Below are 23,779 nucleotides of genomic sequence, written 5' to 3' on the forward strand. Positions count from 1 at the left end.
AGGCCCAACTGTTAGTCTCACAGCATTAATAAGGAACATAAAACTCTTGACTTTTTAGCTTACAGGCAAATTATTATCTTCGTTGTGCTGGAAGTTGATGATAATTGCAGGCATGGTTTAGAATTATTTTTCTCTTTCATTTTTTAAATGGAAGAGACTGTTTTTTAAAGGATTTTTTCACATGGGTCATAGAAATTCACTTTCTCTTAAGCAGACAGGTTAACTGGTCTAAGGTGACTTGTTTGCAATTAGTGCAAATACCCATGCTTAATTGCACTTTTAGAACCTCACATTAGTAATTGACTATGACATCTCTTTTAGGTCTTCCTACTAATTCTCAGGCTTTCATTAAAAAAATAAAACACTCATGCTTGGCTTTCAACTTGGAAAATGCTAGTAAATGAGCACTACAGGAATATCAGCTGGAGAAATCAGTATCTGCACAGCACTCATTTGTAGAAATCTGTGCTCTTTTAAAACTAAACAAAAACAAATAAAAACCCAACCTCTCCGGGAGCTGGCTGGGCTCCTGTGAGTTTGAAATACGTGTGTTTTGCTGGGTCCTGGTGCTTATTTTGGTGCAGGCTCCCCCCTGGGAGGAGCAGAGACGTGCTTTGGGTGCCCTACCAGGCTGGGCTGGGGTGGATCCGTGGGCTGAGCAGCAGCAGAATTCCTCACAGCTGTGTGTTTGGGACTCCAGCTGGAAGATTCAACCCCACAATTTTCATTCAGGAAAACCTCCCATGCAGCTCAGCAGGTTTTCTCTTATTCAAGAGAGAGGAGTAAAGGCCCTGCTCCCTGGGAACACCAAAAAGGAAACTTCCTTACATTTATTTTTTTTCCCCCCCTCCCTTTCCTCGAAAGACAACTCATTTGAATTTTTCTTGACTCCAGCCATCAAAACCAAATCCAGGAGAGAGAAGTGATGCAAAGCACAGTCCTAGGGAAAAGAAGTTCTGGCAGATAGAGTGAAAAAAAATACTAAAACATCTGATGTTTTATCTTTTTTTTCTCCTTTTTATTAAGTACTAGGAAGAGTTACAATTGTCTTCACATTATGTTCTTAAAATTCCATCACCCAATCATGCAATTCCATCAAAAGCCAGTGAATCTCATAGTGGATGTAAGTCTGATTTCCTCCCCATCATGTAATGTCACCAAATCTTTCTGCCATTGTCATGTTGGTGACGAGCTCAGTTCACAGCTGAGGAAAGCACATCTGAATTTTGGATGTATCAAAACTTCTCCCCTTGTTCCTTTTCTTCATGGATCGTTTATTTCCCATGGAAATGACAAGTTCCTGACTGTTGCATGGCAGGAGCAGCATCCAGAGCAGCAGCCAGTGCAGCAGGTCTCCAGAAATGGGCTGCCCACGTTCTGACAGAGGCACAATCTGACAGTGAGTGCAGCTGATGTTCTTGGGACACTGAGCTTTGCTGGGCTGGGGATGCACTGAGGCAGGTACAAACCCAGCCAAGCTCATTTTTGGTGGCACTGTGATAATGGCAGAGCAGAGCTCAGGGCAGGTGAAACACCTGCTAATCCAGGGAACCTTATTGAAGCCTGTCCAATGTCTGTTTGCTCTGCTGGAGTTTTGGGTCTGCTGTAGCTCTGAGAGCTGCAGGTGCTGCTCCCATCACAGAGCAGAACACACTTTTCTGCTCTCTGTGCATGCTCCACATTAAGTGCCTCAGCAATTCCATTTCACTATAATGAGATGGGTAGCGTGCATCTATCTGATGTCAATTGATTGCAGAAAGAGCATTCTGTGGAAGTTTAATTAGCATGTAACTGATAAGTCCAATTACTCTCTAATGATTTGGAAATTACATGAGCTACGTATTCTGTGATTGTGGCCTCATATAAAACATGAAACTTGTGAGAAAATTTTAGCTACTTAATGAACACTTAAAAAAACTTATTCTGCGTTTAATCAGATATCAATTAGTTAGAAAAGGGAAATCTTAAATTAACATGTATTAGCAGTGTTAATTGGCAGCAGCCTTTGCACTGAGTACAGCATGGCAGCCCAGTTCCACCACGGGGTGTGACACAGCCCAGAGTGTGCAGCCCATACAGTGCCTCTTACTGAGCCAGAACTTTGTAAGAAACTCAATTATTCCCTTATACTGGGGGTGGATCTGATACATAATTAATTCTGGTTTGTTTTAGAAAATGCCTACATAATTAGCAATGCATGAAATACATTATCCCTGGCATATTTTTAAAACCTTGGTAATTCCCCTTTCAAACTGGCCCTTGCTCTTTAATTAACAGAGAAGCTATTGCAATATGAAATTTGTGGTGTTGCCATTTTGGCAGCCTTTGAAGTGATGTTGCTCATTGTGGTTGCCATGGAGCACACTTCATTTCATTTATGATCACATGTCCTTATTGATGGGAAGAACATCTTGGGGACAGCACCCACAATGTTACTTCAGAAATGCTGGTTTATATTTAAATATGTGCTCTGGAAACCAGAGTTGTGTGTGCAGCAGGAGTATTTTTGCTGCATGTCTCTGGTATTGCATGGTTATTTCCCAATGAATGTGCAAGAATTTATCAAGTTCTTCTGGTGTCAGAGGTTAGAATTTTGGGAAGGTGTGGGAGCCTGGTGTTCAAAAAGTTAGAGAAGAAAAGTTGTCTGAGAGAATTAAAACCACAGAGGTTATGTGCTTTCAATGAACTGGCTCCTGAAGGAAAATTACTCTTTTTCCCTTTAAGCCCCTAGATGGATTGTCCATTCAAGTTAGATGCATAATTGCCTAAACTGGAAGTTGTTAATAATTACCAATATGCTCAAAATTGTCCAAAGAGCATATAACTCTATAGTCTCACTGGATGTAAGACAGCCTAAAATGCCTTTTCTTAAACAAGTTGGTAAAACCCACAAAAAAAAAAACACAGAAAAAAAATATCATGATTGTTGTACATTCTCGTAAAAGTAATTAAAATTTTTATTTCATTTTGTTCTTCATGGTACCTTGAAAATTATTTATTTTGTTCTGTCTCTTAAAGTGACACATGACTCCTACTCTTTCTAGTCCACCAAAACTCTATGAAACCATAAAATCCCCCAAATATTCTGCATGTATCCATGGCAGGAGGAGGGAAGGGAAGGGTTACAGACCTATGGTTTTTCTCTTTGCTCATAGCCAGAGGGCTTTTTATTCTCTAGATATATTTGGGTACCAGATGGCAGATTGATTCCCAGCTTGTCATGGAGATTAACTGAAGTTGAGATCCTAAATCTGTTTGGAGGCCTGATGGTCCTGCTTAGCAAAGATGACAAAGATCTCACCCAAAGTTAGACCTTTGGTACTTGAGAAAATGAAAAGGGCTGGTAAGTCCAGGTGTGAACTTAAATGTAAAGCTTAGGTCTGAGAAAGGGATGTTTGACTCTTCTGAAACAAAGAACACAAAAAACAACCCACTGAAATATTTAATTTGATTTTCTGTGACAAGATTTTGTTCTGGATTCCAGGAACACCAAGTCTCTCCCTCTTTACCTTCCCTCTCTGAGTATCCCAGAGAAGTGGATTTGTCTCATTTTCTCTGCTAATGTTGGCCCAAAGTAATTTTTGACTGAGTGATCACAGCTGTTGAATAGTGCTGGACACTTGGAAGGTGTTGGGCTGATACTGGGTGATATCAGTAAGGGTATTGGAAGTGTCTAGAAAGCAAAATAATTCCAGTTGGCTTTTTGGCTGCCTTTAGTACAGCAGAATCACTCCATGAAGTCAGCTGGGGGTGTTGGGTGGCACTGGCCTTAATGGACCAAGGCTGTGGTCACAAAATGCTGACTAAAAGTGGCTGTAATAATCACTTTTGCTGGAAATAATTTAGAGCTCTACATAAAAGAGGCCACTGGGAACATCAGATTCCTCTCATTGGTTTGTGTGTTGTAATAGGACCATTTTGTGGAGTTGCTTATTTTCAATTTTTTTCTATTTCTCCAGTAAAAATTGATGTTGAAACAGAATAGAAACAAATGGAAAAAAATTCATGTCAAAGTCAGTTTTTTTCCAAAGTGTAGATAAGTATAGGTATGTTGTAAATAATCCTCAGCTCAGCAAAGACTGTTTGACCAAAAAAAAACCTCCAACCAACCAACTAACCAACCAAAAAGTATTGAAATGGGTTTTCTCTGTAGGAACACTTTATGGGGTGCAGATTTGTGTGTGTGCTCCAGCTCCAGACTCATTGGGTCTGGACAGGGACTGAAAGCCTAAGGAGGCTTTAAAACCTCTGTGTCCTTGCCTGAGCCTGATCCTGGTGTGGCAATTTGAGAGGCTGAGTGAGGGACCTTGCTGCCCTTGCAGGGTGACCTGAGAGCTGTCACCCAGCCTGCAGGGCTGGCTGTTCCTGACCAAGCCCTGTCACCTCAAGGCAAGTCACAGGCTGCTGCAGAAGCCAGGATAAAGCATCATTTCTGCCTCTTGTCATCACAGAAACCAAGGCAAAGTGGTGAGGGATGTGAGCCTGGCTTTAATGAGTTGCAAACATGGCACAATGATTCAATGTGAGCCAGAAATTAGTCAGGCTGAGTAGCAAAATGACACTTTCTTTCAAAAACACCACAAAAGCATACTGTAATTTTGTATAATTACTGATCAGCTGCCATTGATTTATGCCTCTCATTTGCCATCAAAGGGCCAAGCAGAATTTAGCCTGAGCACCAAAGAGCAACTGGATGCCTTATGGCACATGCACCTGGGCTTCAGGATCACAGAGGCTTCTGCCAGGAGAAGTTCTAACCTAAGAGCACCAGTTTCTCCTGAAAAGGACAATTTTTTCTCCACTGGAGCACAGCTTGTCCTTTGCTAGCACACATACCTGCCCTGTTGCAAGGACAAGGATTCAGAATAGTCCCACCTCAAATTGTCACTTTTCCAGAGTCTCAGCTGGACCCCAGGTGTTGTGGGCTCCTTCATTCACTAAAAATAGGTGAGATGTCTTCCCAGGTTGCCTAATACATTATGAACATAAATCTGTTCATTCCTGGCTGCTGTCACAGACACTGACTTTTTAAGCCAAACTTCTTGCTGCTTTTATGACTGGTGGTTGAATCAGCACTACCTGGGCTGTATTTTGGGTGATGGAGATGTGCTGCAAGGACCAGGATGGGGCTCCTGTCCAGCTGCTGATCCGTGCTGGCTCCTGCCCTGCCTGGGCTCCACTGCTGAGCAGGACTGTGGGTCAGGCAGGAATATCCATTCCCTGACCAAAATAAAACTTATACCTGGCACTGCTCTGGTCAAACGTGTCTATCAGTGAGGATTTGAGTAACAGGTTCAGAGCCTGACTTCCTACTTGTTTTGTGGGGTAATTTAAATCAGCATTGCTGTGTGACAAATTATAATTTCTGTCATCTGACACGAACCTTCTGTTGGAAAAATTCCCTGCTCTGAGGAGCATAAAATGTGAAATGAGAACAGCAATATCCTGTTTTCATTTCTGCTTGCTCTCTTGACACTGAAAGGAGACCAAGACCTCAAAAGAGATGGCAGTGTGATTTTTGACACACCACCTGCATTTTCAGGTGCTGTGTGTGTCTGGGTGTGCAAAGGCACTGCAGCTCTGGGTGGGACACTGTATGTGAAGGAAGTGCTTGCAGGCACTTTTTCTCCTTTCTGGCTGAGATAGTGGAGTTTTGAATTGATTCTTATGAGGGCAGAATTAAAATAAAGTGGAAAAGGCAGCAATTCCACAGTGCAGGCTATTGATTTTCAGTTCCCTTTTGAGCAGAAAGTGGTAGGTTACAGGGCAGAAGAGTGCTAGAGAGAAGGCAAAAGGATGAAAAAGGGTTAGGGAGAAAGGGAAGAAAGGAGATTGAAAAGAGCAACTATAAAAAAGGGACAGACACTGCAGACAATGGGGTTTGCAGGAAAGGGGCCCCTCCAAGAACCCCTGGAACAAAAACAAGAGAATCACCAATCTAAGTAGAGGGTAGGCAAGGCAAACAAGAAATAGAATAAAAAAATAAAGGTGCATAGCAGGAGCTGAACCACTTGTTCTCAGTGGTGACATCTAATCTAATCCTCCTCTGCTTTCCTGAGCTGTTCTCCATATGGGGCTGGGGTTCTCCAGCACCACTGGGGGAGGCTGCACTTGCTTATTTGTGTGCACTGGACTGCTCAGCTGGAGCAGTCATGGTCCATTTCCTGCTGACTATTACCAATAATAAATAATAATAATAAATTCCAGGCCTGGAATGGTAAAACTGTGATGTCAATTAAACAAGTATGTTATTGTATAGGCAAAATTGACTAATTTTGAAATAAAATAAAAAGGGCTGAAAGGTAAAAGCAACAGCTTAATATATGTATTTAGACCTTTAGTCCAGAGTCTCATCTTTGGTACCACAGCCCCTGTGGGATTCTAAAAGACAGTGGAGGGCCAGAGTGAAAGCAAATGAACTTTCTCTCCAGGCGTTTCGGAAGTTAGGGAGGCGGGGAGTGATTCATCATTCCCAATTCTCAGAATAGATTTGCTAAATTTACAAATTCCATGTTACTCCTGATTCTCTTCTCCAGCCTCGACTGGCAACAGCTGTTCCCTTTGTTCTACTTCACTCCTTGGCTCCAGCATTTTCCCATCCAAATGTACCTGTTTGTGCTGTGGGGTCCTGATTTGGTCTGGGAGATGATGACAGGAAGGGAATCAATCTTTGCATAGTGGAGGAAAGGAAGGGACTTTTACTTTTTTTTAAATTTTTTTTTTTTTTTTTTGCTTTGTCTCATTTTCAACTGCCCATTTTCTGTAGTTGTTCTAGCAAAGATTGTTTGTAGGCCTAATTCTGGAAAGAACAAAGTTTTGCAGGATATTTGGGCAAAGCAAACTTTCATCTCTTTGGGAAGCTTTTTAAGACTTCTTTGCCCTCTTTCAAACACAAAGCCACAGAGTTCTGTGACCTTGCTGGTCAACCAAGCAAAGCAAATTGAATTTGAAGTAATTAATACTTGCCACAATGTGCTTGGGAATATGCTAACAACCAAGAACTTTTTGCAACCAATTAGTTCAATTAATTAAACAGACAAAGATGAAACTATTGAGATAAATTATTCTTTTAGTCCAGGTTTAATAATGAATGTCAGTGACAGGCTTTTGTTTTTTTTTTTTTTTTTGGCTGTTGCACTGCTGATACCTTCATTGATAAGTTTTGACTCTTCAAGAAAGCAAAAATAGCATAAAATGTTGCATTATCACAGAATTTTTATTCTGGTTTGATTTGGAATTTTAAGAATGATCTGTCTTGTATTTCTATGTTTTACAAAGAATGAGAACTAACTAGTGTTAAGTGATTGAAGATCTAGCAGCCAGAAAAATGAGAAGAACTGAGGCTGCTCAGCTTCTAGAGAGAAAATGCACAAAGATGTTAACAAAAAAACAGCATGGAGGAGAATAAATTCTTTTGTATATTTGACAAGTTACCATGGAATAAAAGACATTGAGAAGTTCTAAAAAAAACATTATAAGGGGAAGGTTAATTAAACCTGTAGGGGATCATCTGTAGTCTCCAGCCCTGGAATATTTTGAGTCAAGGAATTATTTTAAGTCTAATAATATGCTCCACCTTGAGAGATGGGGAATAAACACTGTGACCTTCATCCATGTTACTGCCATGTCTGATTCTGGTACAAGCTGTGTGAGAAAATTCAAATTTAACCAGGGAGAATATTTGTTTTCACTCACAAAATCTAAGGATTAAACATCGTCTGAGCATCCCCTACTTAAAATTGATATAAACAAAATGAGGAGGTGTGGGAAGGAGGAAGAAGTGGTTGCACTGCTTTGTACATATTTTAAATATTTTTTTTTTTTTTTGTGGCTTAGGGGGGTTACATGCTTTCTATCTGTAAGCCAGGTTTAGCATCTCAAAATCCCCCTGTGTTAATGCATCCCATCTGTAATAACTGGAGAAAGAGATTAAGAATATTCCTTTACCAAGAGCTGCACTCTGCTGAGATCTGGAAAACAGAGCTGAGAGGGTTTGGTGATGAGATGTGCCGTGTTTTCCTCACAGGGGGTTTCAGGTTATTCCATCAGTGTCTTTGCAAGGTCCCTGTCAGTGCCTGGCTCACCTCCGTGCACTGGGTGCTCCTGATGCACCCCTGGCTGGGACTGATTCCCCTCTGGATACCCTCCCACCCTGAACCACCTTGACCCTCACCTAGGAGCCTCTTTTGCCTCTTGTGACTCCTCAGAGAGTCCTGCAGAGGAGTTTGGGGGTGTCTCAGGAGCCATTCTCAGGCTGCAAGACAAGGACACAAAGCTGAAAGCACCAGAATGTGCCCGAGACAAGTTTTGACTCACCACGTTATCACCACCAGAACTAACTCACAGACCATTATATGCATTTATCATACAGTGCTGAAGTGTGAAAGACTCAATTAAAGTTTATTTGATATAAAATTAACGCTCCTTTCTTCCTCCTTACTGTGCTGATTACGTTAGAACAGAACAATGAGGCAGCTGCAGTGGAACAGTATCAGAGAAATTTCTGTCAGCATTTACTATAGGCAAAATTACCAGGCTGGGTTTTCTCAGCCAGCTCCTCCAGCCAACTGGCTGCACATGCTGCAAAGGCTTTTTCATGCCATCATGGGCTGCAAAAAGAATGCATTGAAATTTTCCTCCTTTTTAAAGAAGTGAGAGAATGGTGCAAACACGGGGGGAAATTTCCATGTTCATCTCCTGCATGGTGCTTCTCCTCCAGAGCTGCCCAGGGCTCAGTGCAGCCTCAGTGCTGGTGTGACTTTAGGCACCTTCCAGGGGCTCTTTTAAAAAGTTCACATAAAAACTAGTCTCACTTGAAATTTAGTTGGATTTTAATGTTGGTGTTTTCCAAAGGAAAATACTGTGTTTTACAATTCTGTGTTTGTGTGATTTTAGCATAGAGGGAATGCTGGATGGTAATGATCACCTTTGAAAGACAGTCAATAAAAATCACTCACTCTGACTCTATTGATTTTACTTTTATTTTTTAATAGGGGAACAAAACTTCTCTAAACAAGGTTACTTTTACAAGGTCTTTAGTGGAATTTCTTTAGAAGCTTTTTGGATCTGCTCCTATCAAATTTTATGCACTTCTGTTCCATGAGAGTGAAAAGCAATATTTCAAAGGATAAATCTATTGAAACTGTCATTTTTTTTATCATAAGGAATTTTTTTTAAACACGTTCTTCAATTTATTTTTTCATCTATGATGGAGTTGGAATAAGAATAGTAATTTGACAATGTAAATTTGCATGGAAATATGCTGCCTAAAACCCCATTTATTACACCAGTTATAACTCAAGCAGATATGAAATGGCCCAAAGGTAAAGCAGAGTTGATGGCAGAATAAAAATGTGCATGCAACTTTTTATGAGCTGAAGTTTGTTGACTTTGTGGTTATTTTCATTTAATATGTCTCCAGATGAATATTAACTTTTTTTTGCTGGATGTTTCCTTCTGGTTCTCTAGTACTGAAAGAAGAATAATGGGTGAGCTGATTAATATTTGGTTTAATTTCAGCCTTTGTATTCCTTGCTGAAATAGAACTTTATGGCTTTTTTTTTTTTTTTTTAAGGGTGATTAGATTTTTCTGTTTTCCAGTTATTCAGAAGGGATATTCTTACTCCAAAAGTAGTCACAAATTGTAGTTAGCTGCTATAATTTTTTTTCCTTTTGCAGTAGTGGATGGGCTTTCCTTACACTCAGATTCATTGAGCATGATGTCAAAATAACAGTTTTTCCAGTTCTGCTTTGTTTTGTTTTGTTGTTTTTTTTTTTCCTATTTTCCTTCCATGTTGTTTCCTGAGTTATAGCTGAGAAAATTAATTCATGATGAAATTTATTTAAAAAGTGATTTAGGGTTTAATAACAGAGAACAGGAAAGGTATCTTTTTTTAAGAATCCAAGCCTGCTCCAACCCTTCTAAAATGCACTTCTCAGCTGGCTCGTGAACTTGTGTTTTCTGGGCAAAAGGAGAGTTCCTGGAGTAGAGACAGGAGGAATCTTCAGGAAAAAAAAAGAAAAGAGGATGAGATTTTCTGTGTTTTTCCACTTATGATGCAGTGTTTTCTCTCTCTGATGACACAGGCAGCTCTGAGCTGTGGCTCTGCAGGCTGAAGCCACTTTAATGTTGATTTTATGCATCTTGCAGCTGCCAGTCAAAGCAGATATTGCATGTTTCAGCAAAGTCTTGGTATCCTTCTGAAGAGTCACCCAGCTGTAAAATCCAGCTTGGAAGCTGCAAATGAAGCTGAAATGTCATATAATATTACAAGGGTTAATTTGGCATTGGTTAATTACTTTTCTGGTCTCTTACTCTGTTAATGACAAATTAAAAAAGAACAAAAAGAAGGCAAAATTGCTCCTGTTTCTGTACTGCAGACAATAATGACCATCACATGGGTTGTTATAATCATCACAGGCTCATGATATTTTTCTGCTGAAATAGTTTACTTATAATAGTTTTTTAGCACTGACTAGTAATGTCTGCTGCTTTAGGAATTTGCTCTGTAATTTTAAATATCTTTTTCTCCCATGTATTCTGATCATAGAAATAGGGTAATATTTTTCTCTTGTTGCTTTTGTTTGGTTTTCTGACTCCTTCCATATTGATTTGTCTCAGTGCTCTGTGAAATTGATTACATTTGCTTGTTTAGAAATGAGGCTTCTGAAATTCTGCATTATATTTACCACTCAAGAAGAAAATGACAACAGAGAAACGAGTTTCTTTTAGAAATGAAACAAAAGACTTATTCAGATGAGAGTTAATTTAATGAAAGTATTTAATCATCCCCTCCTCCCTATCCTGAAGCAAGAAGTTATGGTACTTTTTTATTTTCAGATCTCCTTGTCATGTTTATTCTGAGCCATTCTCAGTGTACTGGCAGAAATGAATTTTTATTCTGTTAGGGCTGCTGAGATTATCCTGCTCTGTTAAAGCAGCTTTAGATCTTCTTCTGGTTTGAGTATTGTCAACAGACAGAACTGAAGGTCTTGTTGTAGTGTAGTCACTTGAATTTAGTATTCCTTGTCACATGAATTTCTATTTCTTTTTGCATGATGAGATAAAAACCCATAGAATCACTTTGGCTGTAAAAGACCCCTCAGGCCATTGATTCCATCTGAAATGAAGTGGAAGATGGCAATTTCTTCTGCAGCAAGTTCACATTCTGCCAGGTTCCACAGAATCCCAGAAAGATTTGTCTTGGAAGGGCTTTCAAAGATCATCTGTTTCCAACCCTTTCCATGGCCAGGGACACCTTCCACTGTCCCAAACTCCAAACTCCAAACTCCAGCCTTGGACATTTCCAGGGATGGGGCAGCCACAGCTTCTCTGGGCACCCTGTGCCAGGACCTCCCCACTGTCACAGGGGAGAATTTCATCCTGATATCTAATCTAAATCTGCTCTCATCCTTCTTAAGCTCATTCCCTTTTGTCTTATCACTGCATGCCTTTGTAAAAAGTTCCTCTGCAGCCTTGTTTTAGACCCTTTTAGGTGCTGTAAGGTTTAAGCTCTAAGATATCTGTGTTTGCTCCAGAGGATTTCACCCATCCCATCCCATCCCATCCCATCCCATCCCATCCCATCCCATCCCATCCCATCCCATCCCATCCCATCCCATCCCATCCCATCCCATCCCATCCCATCCCATCCCATTCCATCCCATCCCATCCCATCCCATCCCACAGAAGATTTCAGTGCAGCATCACTCTCAGCACTGCTGCTGGCAGACCCTGAGGAGGAGCAGCCTCTCCTGTTCCCAGAGGACACAGGTAAAGTTGGGTATTGCTGCTTGCCTAATGTCAGCCTGCTGCCTTTTTGGAGACAAACAGACCCATCTTCAATTCTCTTGGGAGCTGTAGCATTTTGCAGACAAGCTGATGCCTAATTTTAAAGACAAGAGGCAAGGCAGCTGCAGCCCAGCTGTGTGGAAATCTTTTAGCAGTATCTCAGGGCTGAAATGTGGATTTTTACAAAATCTTACAGCCTAGAATATCTGCTGGAAAGGTCCCTTTATGTCTTTCCTGCTTTTATTTTGTGTCTGGGGCAGCTGCAATAGCAGAGACAATACAGGAAGGCTGTGCTTTGTGGAGGTGTCACTCTCAGATGCAGAAAAGCTGCTTCCCCTCCAGGTGTAACCATGCAAATGGGCACAGCAGCCCTGACCTTGAGCTTCTCTTGCTATCAATCTTCATCTTTACATACCTGTGAAAGTGAACATTAAACTTGACCTCACTTTCTGGAGATCCAGGAGAGCAGGATTCATTTCCCAATGCTTGATCTCCACCTGGATCCCTGCCAGCAGGTTTGGTTCCTCTGGCACTCCAGGACCTGTTCCCAGCCAGGGTGCTGACAAATGTAGAGCATGATAAAGATCTTTAAAAAGAGAAATAGCTTTGTAGCTGTGCATTGCAGTTCCAGTTAGCTTTCAAATTGCTGCTGTGTAAAAAAAAAACAAAAAAAGTCAGATATAAAATGTTTCATGGAAAGGTTCTGCAGCTTCATGACATATGCTGATTTTTCCCCATTATAACCACATTATGTCCTTCAGACACTGTGAGAGAGAGTGGGGAGAGGTGGGAACAAGAGAGAAGAAAGAACACTGGCTCCCAGTGTTAGCTACATGTTTAGAGACCCAAAGTTTGAAATGGAAACGAAATCATTCTGAATGTAAAACGTATCTCACAGTGGAATTAAGAAGTTGCACAGAAGAAAAATGACCACAAGTTAGGCTATTCTTTCTCTTTCTTCTACTTCCTGCCATGTTTTTATAGCTATTATTGAACAAAATCTGTGTCACAACAGATTAAAGTCCTGACTGATTCTCCCCTGAGCAGGAAAATGTCTCAGGTGAGTGTGTGAGTGTTAACAAGATGTTACAACAACCTGCTCATAGGAGGGAGCAGAAAGGGGCTGCTTTAAAGGGCTTTGGCCCTTTCCAGGGAATCACTGAAAGAAGCAGGAAATGAGAGACAAGTTCTGTGTGCTATGGTCAGTCAGAGGGCTTGGACACCCTTTTGCTCTGATTTTGGGACAGAGGTCAGGGAGCCAAGGCAGAGAAGATGCAGCAGCATCATCCTGGCCAAGGGGGTGGCTGGCACATCCTCCACCTCAGCTGGGAGAGCTGGGATGCTGCAGAGACAGGAGCTGCAAGGGCAGGAGCTGGATGGAGACAGATGGAAATGTCCTGCAAAGTGATTTGCTGTGTCAGAGATGGATAATGCAGGGTGGGCTGGGCAGAGGTCATCAGTCAATTCTTGTTGAATTTCCACCAGCTGGACTGAGTTCCAACCAGGGATGGGATGCAGAAATGGATTTTAACACCCTGGAATATCTTAACCCTTTCTCTCTGCTCTGTTGCTTAGGTTCAGCTGCAGGGCCCTGGGGGAAACACCACAGAAAACACCACAGAAAACACCACAGGAAACACAACAGACCTTGGCACCAACTCACAGCTGCTGGAGGCTGAGAGTCATTAATGATGGAATATTCACTTTCCAGTACCTGTGACTTGCACCACAGACTGTTTCAGATAATAAATAACAGCCTGGAAATACCTGGTTAAAGACAATATATTTGTCTGTAGGGAGAATTTTTGGTAATCCTTGGTCTTTAGGAACAAATCATTACAGTTGGAGCATTAAAGAAATGGAGGCAATCTCTTCATGTCAAGCAATGAAATTACTTTGTCTAGTGCTTCAGTATATTTAAAAATCTGTATTAACAAATATCAACAAATCACCAGGGGATTTTTTTCAGTGTAATATTAGTGACAAGAGAGTCCAGAAAGTCTGTGCTCTCAATCCATTATTAAGATGTAAATCCTTAATGATACCAGATATCTCAAGCCTGTATATTACTTAGACAGCTATAATAGTTCTGATGTTCCAATGAAAACAAGCTCTGAAGAGAAGTCACTGCACTTTTCACTGCATACTTAATAAGATTTTCAGTCAATGCATTGTGAGCAAGATTTTAAAACTCCTGAAACTACAGTTGATAGCAAATTATAATGTTTGACAGAGTGAAAACACACTCCTCTTCAAGTCACTGTCTTCAGCTGAACTACACCTTCAGAATGTCTTTAGGAAGAAGGGAAAATTCATAAATGCTGTTTTGTAGATGAGGCAAAGTGGCTGCAGAGAGCATAAATGGTGTTCTCAGGGTTGTGGCAGATTTCCTCCTGTTTGCTCCCCTCTGTGATTGTAGGTATGGTAACATAATCTGACTGCACCATCTTTTCTCTCCTGCAGCTTGGGATAATGGGAGTGTTGTCTTCAGAGAGGACCAGAGTTAGGTCAAGCCTCAGCCTTAGATTTTGTTCCTCCTGCAAGAGGGAGAAGGTTGTTGGAATAACCTTAGAGTAAATCAGCCCAATGTGGCATTCACAAAAAGAGTCCAGTTAACAGAGACAGCATTTTAACAGAGGCAAAACCAGGATTAAACATGGTTACTTCTCAACTTTGTCTTTGCATTTCCTTGCCTGCCTCTCTTCTTGGTAACTGTATGTTTTGTATCCCTACATGAAGTCAATATCCCAGAAAATAATCCTCCAACATTTCTCGTCTCTTGGATGTTTACAAAAGAAGTCCCTCAGCTCCATCATGTGAAGGATTTCAATAGAAATTACAAACACAGCAAACTGAATTTTATATTCCCAAACCTTAAGCAGTTTCACTGGGCTGTGCATCCTCCTCATTTCCCTTCCCTTTCCAAAATAACTCTCTCTTCATTGATATTTGGTCTTTCTGGTTAATCTTGCCTCTCATCTCACATGTGCTTAAATATCTCTCTTCTAGAGACACTGCCTCCTGCATCCCTGCATCTGATTTCCTCTTGGGAACCAGCCAGTCTCAAATTAATCTCCTGGAATGAAAGCTGGCCCTTCCTGCCAGGCGTGATGGGTGACTCACGTCTGTGCTTCTGCCTGCACCCCAACAGGCAGCCTGAGTCATTCCCTGTCCTCCACCACATCCCTCTCTCATCCTGCCTGCCTGCCCCATCAGGAATTCCCAGCTGATGTGTGCCTGGGCTGCCTGAGCTGTCAGAGCCCCAGGCTCTACTGTGCCCCTGGGTGCTGCTGTCCCCCCACTGCTGCCCTGGGGAGCTCAGGGACAGCACTGCCCCCTCCACATCATCTCCAGGCTTGGTTTGCAAAGACCAAGCCCCATTTCAGGGTTTGGTTCTTCTAGACATTATCACTATCATGTAATTAAACTGTCTCAAATAAATGCCAATATTGTGCCTTGGCCCAGACCTTTTGTTTATGCTTTTGACCAGCCCCGATTCTTCATTTGGCAACATATCAAAAGGTACAGATGGATCAAAATAGATCATCATTTCCCAGTAAAATATGATTCTTTGCAAATAGTTACCCAGCCTGTCACAGCTGGTATTCACAGGGCTTGAATTATACATGTGCAAGCTGGAAATGCTGTGAAGGCTCAGCCATCCAGAACAGCATTCACAGAAATCTCTCCCCAACCCCATCCTACCTGCTGCTCCAAAGGAATCCCCTGTGGATGTGGTGGGAAGACTTTTGTCCTCCAGCCAAGCTGTGTTGGCCTTGAACAGAATTCAACCAGTGAAAGAGTCAGTCAGAGAGCTGCTCCCCACCAGCTCATGGGCACCCCACACTCAGAGGAGCTGCCTGACATTCAAACACTAAAATACTTATATTTTAGAGGCACTGTTGGTCTTCAGCAAGCAGAAAACATCTCATTTAGTCAGATAAATTATTCATTGGGAATAATTTGTTCAGCTCCAGTACCCAGCAACAAAAGGGTTTACTTTTCCTTTCTGCCATATCATGAGGAATCTTCTGTCAACATTAGTGGGGGATATCCAGAACAATCACAGTAATATTGGGTTTTTTGCTTACCTACATGTTCTTCAGAAATGGATGAAATGCAAAACTATTCATGTATTTGTGTTAGGTTCCAGCACAGGGAACTGTGCCAACAAATCTCTCCTGGGCATATACACTGCTGCACATTCCAGTGAGAATGTATTTCACAGTTCAGTGGCTACTAAAAATTACATTTTTTGGTTATAATATTTTGGTGTAAGTGACACATTTAGCTGTGTTATGAAGTCTCTTCTCTATTCCCCTGATTAAAATCAACAGAGTGTAAGAAGTGGGCGAGACTGAAGCTCCAACTGGTCAAGTCCAACTGTCCAACAGTGAGGAAACCTGGTCAGAAAAGAATGGAAGAGCAAGGCAAGCACAGAACTGTGCTTCTCTCACTTCCAGAAATCTATAGCTTGGGGTTATAGTAAGTTTATTTTAAAATCTCTGGATATTTTTTCTAGCAGTTGGTCAAATGCATGTGTGTGATTTCCTCTGGGGCTTTGGTCAATTCCTCCCTTTCTCATTCTTTAGCTTTACAAATGTTCTCTACTCTTGCCAAAAAACAGAGTTAGATTTTTTTATTTATCCACTTTAACATGTCCTTACTCTGAATTTCCCTTCCATCCTCTCCCAGCGTGCTTGCAGAGCTTCCAAACAATGTAATATGTAGCTCCATGTATGTAGCTCCATATGCAGCTGTCCTGACTCTTTGAGATATTTAAAAAAGAACCTGTGATTTCTTACATACAAGAGAATATGTAACAAATTCCAAGGCCCAATAACTTTTCTTTATTGGTTATGTTTCTCATGGTATTCTCTTGGTCTGTTTATCTCAGTGGCCCTCCAGACAGAAAATTACTTTGTCTTGTGAATCAATTATTAAATCTTTGATGAATTTTTTTACACCCTATATTCCTCTGCTGCCATTACTTTCTTCATTTCCTTGTTCTTCCTCTTTTCCTTGCAATCTCAGCATTACTATTCTTCTGGCAGTCCCATCCCTAAGGTAGTCATGACTTCAGAAGCTTCCTGGATGACTTCAGAGGAGATGTTGGAAAATAATACTGTATTTAGGCTGTGTAAACCAAGCTGACCTTTGGTCTGTTCATTCTTTGCTGCCTCCCAACTAAACAAGCAGAGAAGAAAAGACTGTGTGCTCAGCCACCTCAGGCTATCTCTTACTGAAAGCTTTGCTCCAAAGGTTACTCAGAAGGGGAGAGAAGCAAATCCATATCTGTAAATAAACAGCAGGCAAATCAAAAAGACAAACATCAGAGGATGTTCATCAAGGGTGAACAGCAGAGCAGTTAGCAAGAGAGACAGATAACTTCTTACACATTAAAAAAATCCCCATGGTACCCATATATATTTTATCTGTGGCAAAAGAATAAGGAACAAAAACCAGGGGTTCGAGTGCAAAAGAACTCAGTGCTCAGTTCAGCCCGTGGGTGGGTTTCACTGAAGAGCTGGCAGCAGTGTTTTCCAGGATTCAGTGTGTCCAGATATTCATCCTTTGAGTTTTCCACTTGGTTTGGGAGTCTCAGCAAACTGGAAACAATACATTCACCATCCCAAGTCACCTGAGTGCTGAGCCTGAAGAAAGAAACAGGGATGGAATGGCTCCTTTTGGTGATGTGCATAAGGAACTCACCCATAATTCTGGGTTGTTAGGACCAGACACTAAAAATACTGGGTTGAGAGGTGCAGTTAGTGGTCTTTAGTTGAGCCAGGCAGATTTGTGTTCAAAGAAAATTCAAAAGCTGCTCATGTGGTGGGTGTGTTCACTGTATTCGACTCTTCATGGCCAAATGTTTTATTAGTTCAAATGGGATATGAATCCTCAGAGATGGTTTTACCCTGGTTCTCTGATTCTTAACTGCTACTGAAAAGGGAAAAAATATCTACTTCCTATTCATTTATCCTCTCCTTCCCTACCACTGACTTTCAGCTAGGCTAAAAGTTTCCCCAACATTTTAATCTACACAGAATCCTAATACTTACTGAAATCAGTATTTCTGCAAAGATTTTTGAATTTCCTGTGTGCTCAGTGATGTCACCCCTGTGACAGCTTTGCTTTATTTTCTATAAAGCAGTTGAGATTTATGGTGCATGTCACTCCTTTTTATGAGCTTATTTTATGATGTGGCTGATCTTATGGCAAAAAAAGCTTTTGCTCATATTTCCAGGGTTTTGGTTTGGTTTTTTTTTTCTTCCTCATTCTGTATTCAAGAAAAGCACAGGAAATGGGGCAGTTTGAAACTGTGACTCTTTAAGACTTAATAATTTTTAAAGCCCTAAAGTAAAGAATTTCCCCCAAAACATCTTGTGGCAGCAAACTTTTTGTTATGATTCATGTATGTGCTGACACCCATTCAGTGGTTGCAAAGTGCCTTCACTGGAGTGATGTCCAGGCATTTGTGTTCTAAAAGAAATGGAAATCATAAAAAACAAACAAACAAACAAACAAACAAACAAACAAACAAACAAACAAACCAAAACACACAGCAACAATAACAAAAATCCAAAATCCCCCAAACCAACAAAATTTACTCTCTGAACTGTTTTAAACACTTGTGTGGGCAGTGCCATCTAAGAAACAAGGTCACAAACTGTTTCCCCATGAGAATGGCAGACACAAAACCCTTTTGAAAGGAGGGAAGAATAGGGCTTGGATTGCAAAAATACTTTTTGTTCCCAGCCTGGTGTGGTAAATGCAATTACAGTGGCTGATACTTCAAAACCTCAAAAATGTATATTTATTACTCAAAAATTTTTATTGAAACATTGCAAAATAGCAAAAACTTAATTGTGCCAGTTTCCAAAAGAAAGGCTGCTTTCTTCCTTTAAGCCACATTTTTTACCATGAGTAGTTATTAGTTTATGTTTAAATGCTGCAGAGGACATAAAATGAGGAAATCTTTGCCCTAAAATATTGAACAAAAATGGATATGAGACAGGAACTCAGAAGGGCAAGCAGTGTTAGCTCTATTTTATAGACAGGAAATGGAGAGCAAAGGATGAGTGGTTTTGTTAAATCTTTCCAGAGAAAAATGCTGATGCCAACTTTGTGTCAATGTAACAGAGTCTCTAACACCAGAGACAGTGAGGAAAAGATATTGGATTCTGCAAGAGAGTAACCAAAGCTACTTTGAAATAAAGATGAACCTTTGGATTGGCTCAGAAGAATCTGGTTCTATTTGTAGTGATGTAGTCAGTGGCTGAGGATTTTACCTTTCACAGTCTTCTGTCTCATTTTGATATACTCAGATCCATCTTGCCTTTCAGTATCCTGAACTGTGGCACATCAAAGAGCATTTCTTCTTTATGAATCTGTGTGCACAGAGTGTCTCAGGACCAGTGCAGTATCCATATGAATGATAGCAACAAATTGCATGTTCAAAATCATATCATCCATCTGTCGTGCATCTTGAAGCTCAGTCCTTTCCACCCCAATTTTCCCCAGCTGCCTCTCCCAGGGTTCTGTTCTGGAAACAGCTTTGCTGGAGCTGTCACTGCCTTTTCAAGTAATTCTCTGTGTGTGGCAGTGGCAGGGGTGCATCACATTGGAATTTCACTTCCTCATGTGACTTTTGCAACTCTGAGTTCAGACCTTGCCCAGATGGTCCCTCTGTCTCAGAATCCATCAAGCACTTTCTTTTCCATCACTCATGAACAGGATCTGGGGACATGGTACTGTCAGAATAAAAACAAATGCCAAACACAGAAATATATTTCCTTTCCCTTTCCCTTTCTCTTTCCCTCTCCAGATGGCTGCAGGTATTGGTCTCACAGAGTGGTCATGTGGGTGGTTCAGAAATGACCATAAATTCAGAACTTTTCTTTCAAGTAGCTGGAATCCACTAAAAGCCCCCATCTGTATTCAGGGCATTTCAACATTCAGCAGCATGAAGGGAAGAGATCAATAATCACATTTCATGATTACACAGCTCCTTGCTGTGCCAGGCTAACTTAAACTAACTCACTCTAATGTTGAATCCAGCCCTCCCTGATCTGCCCTTCAAATAGATTATCCCACCTTCTTCCCTCTCACTTAGCCATCCTCTAGGAATATTTCCCAACTCAACTGTGATAACCTTGGTTTACTTCTTCACAGTTCATTCCATATCTATCTTACATACCCAGATGTATTATTGCTAGTGGAGGGCCTCAGTTCACAGTTATCTTTGTTTAGCCTTTTTTTCAATGCCACTATCACTCATTCTGGCCTACAAACTTGCTGCACTCCTTCAGTGACAGGTGTGTGGCAGCTGGAAGGAAAACCCTGATTAAACAGCAGATGTGTATCAGAGGGAAAAGATGGCAGGAGATCTTTGGTGATGTGTTGTGGGCTGGCAGTATGGCCAAACTGGGCATTGGTTTCTAAAGGAAAACTGAAAATGGCAGCTAGGGGTGACTTTTGATTTTCTCTGGTGTTCAGTGTTTTCACAACATTAGTAGTTCTTCACCCAAGATTTAACATCGTTAGCTCAGGTCCTACTTCTACTCTGCTCTGCCTGTTACTTATCCCCAGGCTTTAACAGCACTGACAAATCTCCAAAGTTGTCTGAAAGTATTTAAAGTGCATTTCAGGAACTTCTGTTATTTAAAAAAAAAAAAAACAGTTAGATTTTTCCTCCAAATAGTTCTTACTGATACCTCTTCCAGCAATGAAGTAATAGCCATTGGTATCTCCTAGTCAGCAATGCTCTAAGATGGGAGAAGTAGGGGAGGCAGGCCTGTATCCAAAACTCAGAGTTGCACAAAGGGGAGGATGAAGGGAGAGAGAAAAACTGAGTGTGAGATTGATGCCAGAATCTGCTGAATGCAGCAAATGCACCAAGTGGCCAAAGTGAGGTGTCCTTGTGTGTGACCACAATCCAAGCCAGGAGGAGAAGGATGTGCTGGTGTTTGATTCACTGCTGGTTTTGTGTCATGAGGAATCTGGCAGTCACACAGTTTCTGCTGTGTATCACAAAACTCCTGTAGTAAGAAACCATATTAAAAAAATTATGGAGGGCAAAAGCATTGGCACGAGTATTTCAGGTTGTCAGTCCCTGTAATGAAATCCTGCTTCTGGTATAGCATCAAATCCCTCTCTTCTACCCTTACTTCGACCTTATTTATGACCAAGTCTTATTTTCCACTGTTTCCAACTGCACAGACATTAAAAAAAAAAAAAAAAAGCTTTGAATAATGCCCCACGAATAGAAAAGTTCTGGTTTTGCAGCATATCATGCTTAAATGGCTCTTGCTTTGTGCCCATGTGCATTCCTAAGTCAGTCTTAGGCCAAAAGGTACTGCAGAGTGTTTGTTAAGAGCTGGGGGAAGATCTTTATAGATTCAGGCTTAAGTCAGGGCTGGAATCTCCAGGGTTTGAGGTACTGGAAATGTTCTATCCTGTTGTCTGTCTGAGTTTGTAGAATCTGGAACAATTTGGAGGCTTGACCCATCTTATTCCTATGGGCTGCAACACTGAATGAGGGCAACTTTCACTGTGTTCTCAGAAATAACCATCAAGTGATGCAGGGTTTCCAATATTTTTTCTAAAACCAGGCTATTTAGGGAAGTAGAGATAATCTGGGACATGATTTGAAAATTTGGAAGACACTGGGAGAAACTGTCACCCCTTCTGTGGAACAAAGATCCCCCATCATTCTCAGCACAGACCAAAGTCTGCAAGAGTTACCAAAGAAAACTGAATATTTTCTTCCTTCACTGTTTGTTTTCCCTCTAGCTCATGGCTTTAAGTGCAGGAAGCAAAATGCTGGTGTGGGAGAAGAGCTGTTGCAATGCAGTTTGAAGGTTAAACATCAAGGTATCTTTGAAACAACAGAAGCGAGTGGCGGGATGTTCTCCTGAGATTTGGGAGCTCATTTTTCTCTTCTAGCACAAAAGAATCCACACCCAGACTTCCCTTGGCTTATTCTCCAGCTCAGCACTGATCCTTTTTTTACTCATGCCTTGTTTTTCAGTAATCTTCAAATTTGACATTGAATCTTAATCCACAAAAGGCACAAAAAACTTGGATGCTACAGGTATTTTCAAGACGGATAATAAATAGCCAGAATTCCACACTGTTTTTCTCATCATCCACCTGAACATCCAAGGGCAGAGTACTGAATATTGCAAGTAATTACCAGTGTGTTCTACAGTGAAATTTCCATCAGTTAAAGTAAGGCTTTTATCTATTTTTTGGTAGTGAAATGGGAAATTCGCTTGCTCTGAGCAAACTGAACATATGTTTATCCCATGTGAGAATCTGCTATTAGCGCCCACAAGGCTCCAGTTTACACAACATCTATTTTCTTTTTCAGTGGGTAATGAAAGAAGTGTCAGAGACACCCAGGCTCTTCTTTAGTCTCACAGACAGTTATTTCAAGAACCTGGGAGCAAAGGCCATAGCATCCATTTCTCTTGACAGATTCACAATGTTGTGCACGAAAAATAATCAAACTTTTACATATTTATTTAAAATTGGTGTTAAATCCTCTTCAAAAAGCCAAAAATAATACAGAAGGGAACAGCTTTTTTTTTTTTTTTTTTTTTTTTTTTTTTTTTTTTTTTTTTTTTTTTGTTCTGTTTATTGAATGTCACATTATAAGAAGAGGAAAATCTTCTGTTGGATTTTACAGCAAGGTTGTGGCCAGCATTGTTAATTGTTATTTTTAATAAAACAAATTGCCTTGGGCTGAAGCTGAATCTCATTAGCCACATGAGTGAAGATTAACTTTTTGTCCTTCCTCTTTTGTTCAGCAGTCAGGAAAGTGTCGCTGTTGTTTTTTACTGCTTTTTGCCCTTACAGTGTTGCACACATCCCTGCTCAGCATCCATCAGAGCTGCTTCCCGACTCCATTTCCCTGCTCTAGTGCAAGGAACGAGGGCATTCCATCTGCATTTGAAGCAAATTGCTCTCAAGATTTCTCTCCAAGTACAAAATCCTTTGTCATTTCCAAACCTGAGACAGCAGTGTTTGATGAGCTGATATTAGGAGCTGCTAACAGCTCAACAGGCTGATGCCACTGTAGCACAGCCTGTGAAATCTTCTCACATGCCAGCATTTGCTTTTTTTAAAGGTCCTTCCTACACAGTGGCAGAGACTCCTTCAGGCTTTTCACTGAGTGCTCTGTTACAAGCTAATAGGAACAAAACAAGGATGGGAAGTCGTGCAGCAGAGGTGCAGAGAGGCTCCCAGACAGGGCAGCTGACACAGGGGTTACAGCCACTGTTGCTTACAGGGAAACTTCCCCAGAGTGATCAGATTTGGATCATTGAACAACTGTGACATCCAAGAGAGAGCTACTAAAATCCCACTGTTCTTGTCATGTCTAATATCAGGGAGGTGATGACCCAACACTGTTCTTACACTGATTTTTTTTTTTTTTTGCCCAGGGAAAAAGATGCTCTAAGAAATCAGAGGTTTTTTTTGTTTTTTTTTTTTTTGTTTGTAGTGATGAGTCTCATGATTTAAATTACAATTAATGAATCTTAAGACATTAATCTGTAGAACTGGAATATTATGTTATTTAATAGAGTAAGAACAGAGCACTTCTAACCCTTGTGAATTTTAAAGATTCAAAATCCATGAACACAATCTAGAAGTCCAAACATTATAGGGCAGGAGGTTCTGAGGGCAAGCTGAGGGTGTTTTTTTCCAAAACAAGCTAAAACTGAATGAAACTAAAGACTAGGGAAAAAAATCAAAGGAAAATAACCAAATTCTTTCAGAACTCAGGTAGAATGGTTGGGTTTGAAATTTGGCTGCAATTTCTAGAATGTTGTGCATGTTTTTCCATGTGATTCAGCAGCATTTCAAGCATAAAACATTTCAAATTGAGATTTAAAATGCTGCTGAAAGGAGGGGATGTGAAAGAATATTGGATTTGGAGGTTTTTTCCCTATTTTTTTTCCTCCAAGCCAAATTATTTAT

This window comes from Erithacus rubecula (genome assembly GCF_903797595.1).
Source record: "Erithacus rubecula genome assembly, chromosome: 16".
NCBI classification, from domain to species: Eukaryota; Metazoa; Chordata; class Aves; order Passeriformes; family Muscicapidae; genus Erithacus; species Erithacus rubecula.